Genomic DNA, 5,272 nt, shown 5'->3' on the forward strand with positions numbered 1-5,272 from the left:
AAGTGATTGGTGAAAAATACAATTCTAGCAATCCAAACTGCATTGACGCTTTCAGATTTTCCAAAACATCATCAGCAACAATTTATAAACTAATGAATCTACAACTAAAAATTCATTTTCTTACTGACCCTGTTTCTATACAAAAATTAATTAATTAATAAACATGAAAGGATATGGGAATGTTTGTAGAAACCAATACAAAAAAAGTTGTTTTGCATAAAAACAATGACAAAATAATTAATGCCTGCAGAGCAGATACGCAGATTTTCTAATCTGGATTATTTTTTTCCAGCTTTATTGAAATAAATTTTATTGACAGTTGCTTGTATTTACATTGTACAATTTAATGAATTGTTTTTCAATTAAAGTTGGCATACAATAATATACCAGTTTCAGTTGTACAGCATAGTGGTTAGAGATTTATATAACTCACAAAATAATCACCCCACTAAATCTATTATCCCTCTTCTCTGTTACATATTTATTACAACATTGTTAACTATTTTCCTTATGCTACACTCTATATCTCCATGTCCATTTTGTAAATATCCATTTGTACTTCTTAATCTCTTTGCCTATTTTACAATCCCCCCAACTCCCCTTCCATATAGTGGCCCTCAAAATATTCTCTGTATCTATGAGTTTATTTCCGTTTTTGCTGTTGTTGTTTATTTTGTTCTTTATATTCCACATGTATGTGAAATCATGTGATATTTGTCTTTTTCTATCTGACTTATTTCATTCAACGCAATACCCTCTAGGTCCATCAAGGCAATATCTTTTCCATCCTCTTCTTTTTAGTTTGTGTGTGTCGTTTAATCTGAAATGAGTCTCTTGTAAGCAGCATATGTAGGGGTCTTGTTTTCATATCCATTCAGCCACTCTCTCTTTTGGTTGAAGCACTTAATTCTTTTCCATTTGAGGTACTCGTACTCTTTGAATGTAGTTATTACCATGCTTTATTCATGTTTTTGATAAATATTTTTTCTTCTTTAAGAAGTCCCTCCAATATTTCCTATAATACTAGCTTAGCGTTGATAAATTCTTTTAGCTTGTTTTTGTCTGAGAAGCTCTTTATCTGTCCTTCAACTCTAAATGATAGCTTTGGATAAATTATTCTTGGTTGTAGATCCTGGTTACATTGAATATTTTGTGCCAAGCCCTTTTGTCCTGAAAAGTTTCTTTTGAGAACTCAACTGCCAGTCTTATGGGTGCTCCCTTATAGATAACTAACTGTTTTTCTCTTGCTTTTAAGATTCTCTCTTTTATTTTTAAACTTCGACATTTTAATTATGATGTATCTTAGTGTGTGCCTCTTTCAGTTATCTTTTTTGGGACTCTCTGAGTTTTCTGGGGTTGCATGTCTATTTTCTTCACCAGGTTAAGAAAGTTTTCCGTCATTATTTCTTCAAATAGCTCTTCAACTTCTTATTCTCCTTCAGGTACCCCTAAGACACAGACATTTTTGCATTTAATTTTGTCCCATAGCCTCTTTAAAACATTATTATAACCTTGGATTATTTTCTCTTGCCATTCTGATTGGGTGTCCATGGCTTCCCCATCCTCTGTATCAGTGGTTTGATCCTCTTCTTTATCCACAATGTTTATTCCCTCTAATATACTCCATCTTAGATAATGTGTTCTTTATTTCTGATTGATTCTCTTTTCTAATTTTCATTTCCATTTTTATGTTTTTTATATCTTTGTTAAAGTTCTCACTCAACTTCCACTAAGTTCATTGAGCATCATTATAGCCAGTGCTTTGAACTCTGTATCTGTTAGATTGCTTGACTCCATTATTCTTGGATCTCTGTTCTATTCTCTCATATGGTTTCTGCTTCTTTATCTTCCCATTTTGACTGCCTTTCTGTGTCTGTTTCTATGTACTAAATCAAGCTCCTAAGTCTCCTGGTCTTATTAGCATGGCTTTGTGTAAGTCCCTGGTAACCTTCCAGAGCTGGTACTCAGAGTGAGTAAGTCAGTCACCAAGAAAGTCCGGCGGAAGACATGACCCCTTTAAGAGGTGTCTGCAGCTGCTGGCTGTTGCTGCCACAGCCTCTGCCCCATTTAGCTGCTAGGGAGCAGGCAGCCTCTCATCTTCACCCCCTCCTACTTTCTACTGTTGCAAGGTGATTTTTTATTTGTCTCTCTAGATGTAGTTCTTCTGTTCATCTAGATCCCAGGAGACTTTGCTTGCTGTTTGCTTCGTGTTTTTCACAACTTTGATTTGGTCGCAAAAGGGATGAACAAAGCCTCTAACATCTATGCCATTTTTTTCCCCTCCTCCCTAATCTATTCACTGTAGTCTGCTATAGGAGGGGAGTAGAGAGTAGTTTTAACTAAAAATGTTACAGCTTTCCTTTAAAGTTCTGTTTGTATCCTTTAAGCGTTAAAAAAAAAAAGAATGTAGACCAAATTAGACTAGAATATGAGGAGATATCTATATATACACACATACATATTCATGATATAGCATTTATTTACATATATATATATACACATATATATGAAATAGTGCTCCTAATGCTTACTGTAAGTACTATTCAAATAAATTGGTTTGCAGGCCTTATTTTCTATTTTCATTTGAACCTCAAACACTTGGAAAGATTGGAAGCATATTTACTTTCTATGTTGTGCAACATTTGTCACAATTTGAAGCTGTGAAATTCAGAAGCAGCATTGGGTATTTTTTTTTATGACTTTTAACATACTGGTTTCATGCCACCAGGCACAAATTATAAAACAGGCACTACACACTTTGGTCATCATTATCTCCTCTGATTTGTAAAGAGATCATTTTAAATTTATTGTCATTCACAATAGTAGTGATCCATCAACAGACAGGTGACTCTAATGTAATTAGCAATTACGAGACTCTGCATAAGTGTTCCTCCTCCACTATGTGTTTCTATTACTTTCCACTGCCAATACAAAAGGATAACAGACTAAAGGATATTTTTTTCCCCAAATGTTCTAAGATTTATACATTTTTTTCATATTTCTCATTGTTATTTTTGCCCTAAATGTCTACAATGACTCATTTCATGAATTAGAGTCTTATGTATCAGGTATTCTGTGGTTACTATGGTAAGAGAAAAATCTTAAGAGCTAAAAATATAAACTATTTAGATGAGGTCAAAGTAAACTATGGCTCATTGCTCAATTATACTTGACAATTTTAGCTGTTTTCCATAAGTTTCAACTAGTATTTTTTTCTTTTTAATTTTAGGTCCAATCTAAATATTTCATAAAATCCATTCTGATTCTTTTATTGTTGATGAACATGCATGTATGTGGTATCATTTTTTCTTATTGTCTATTTTGATTGTGCTGTTATGAAGTAGCACGATGTGTAAAATATCACTCAACCACCGAAATTTGTTAAAGTATGCCAAGTAATCTGGAGTCTATTTTTGAAAATGTTTCATGCAGAGTTTAAAAAAATATGTATTATTTTACTTTTAGGGGCGGGTTTGCATGTATAAACATTAGATCATCTGTGTTAATTGTATTGTTAAAATTTTGACTTTTGTCTGCTCTATATGTCAGTTTTTGTGAGAAGTTATCAACCAGTAGTCATTGGTACCGATGGGATTCCTGAACGCCGACAGGAATCCCCAGTTTGGGATGCCATGGAGGAGGAAACTATTCAGTGCAAACAGTTCAATTGTGAAATGGCATGGTTGCAGAACATGGCTCACTAGTGTTAAAGTTCAATTATGATACGGCACAGCTGTGAAGTAGAGCTTTGAGAAAGGCAGCCCTCAAATGAGGCAGAACTCTGTATTCTCTCTGCTCTGGTCTGGAAAGATGTTTTCAATGTTTCAACTCTAGCCAGGGAAATTCAGTCTTCAGTCTTCTTTGGAAAGGGAAATGCATTCACAAAGCTAGAGGGGATATAACTTATATAGAGAGAAGTCCTTGCTCCTGTACCCTGACTGGTCTAGTCTGTCCTTAAGCAAATGAAGACTCCAAATTCTTGCAGCTTGATTGGTCCAAAAAGCACTGTCTTCTTTTATGTATTATTATTATTTATGCCTACAGCACTTGGTCTTTCTAAGTGGTATCCCATCCAAGTACTAACCAGGCCCAACCCTGCTTAGCTTTCAAGATCAGACATCAGGCTTGTTCAGGGTAGCATGGCCCTAGACCATGGACTGTGGCTCCACTGGGGTGTGAACTCAGGATCTTCTGCGTATAAAACAGATGTGCTTACCGCTACACTATGGAACCATATCCCAAAAACCACTGTTTTGATTGATCAGAACAGAACTACTCTGATTGGTCAGTGAAGATGCTAAAGAGGATATAGTACAGCTCTGATCAGATGGGGAAAGTCTCAATCCTATTGGCTGAAATTTAATTCTAGGAACTGCTATATAAAGGTTGGCTCAGAAAGCAGAAACAGTGCTATCATGTGGCAGGTAGTTGACTGCAGGCTTCTCCCTGAAGTGGAGTTTGTGTGAAAGGCCAGTTTAGCAATGGCTGTTAGGCTGTTTTTAAATTTGATATCTGTTAGCCATCAGGAGCTTTTCTTGGTATATATCTTCTTTCTTGGGGTTGACAAATTATATGAACATCTGGAAAAGGAATAATTATAGATTTGTAAATCTGACAGTTCTAAATGTGAATATTATGATGTTTTTATGTCTATTAAGGTGCAGAATTGTCATTCCTTTCTGATAAATTTTTTATCACTAATAAATAACTATATTTAACCTCATTAGTTTCAAGGGCTGTTATAACAAAATACCACGAACTCGATGTTTTAAACAACAGAAATGTAATGGCTCACAGATTATGGTGTCAGCAGGGTTGGGTCCTTCTGAGGACTTTCTGGGAAGGATCTATACCAAGCCTCTCCCCTTGGTTTCTAGATGGCCATTTTCATGTTCATAAGGTGTCCTTTCTGTTTGAAAATCTGTCTGTATCTGCCTCCAAATTTTCTTTTTCCATAAGGACACCAATCATATTGGATTGGAACTCACCCTAATGACCTCACTTTGACTTGATTGGCTCTATGAAATCCCAATCTCCAAAGAAGATCAGCATCACATTTTGAAGTACTTGGGGTTAGAGCTTTAACATATACTTTTTAAAGAAACACAAAAACCAGTAAAATATAGCATATTTCTCTTTATCCCTTTATTCTCAACATTTTTTTGTGACATTTTAGTTTTATGTTGTGTGTATGTGTGTGTATATGTGTTATGTGTCTGTATATATAGTTCTTTAATCTGAGACTCTGGATTTTATTTGATGAGCAAACATT

Source organism: Pteropus alecto, unplaced genomic scaffold (genome assembly GCF_000325575.1).
Source record: "Pteropus alecto unplaced genomic scaffold, ASM32557v1 scaffold62, whole genome shotgun sequence".
In the NCBI taxonomy this organism is placed as follows: domain Eukaryota; kingdom Metazoa; phylum Chordata; class Mammalia; order Chiroptera; family Pteropodidae; genus Pteropus; species Pteropus alecto.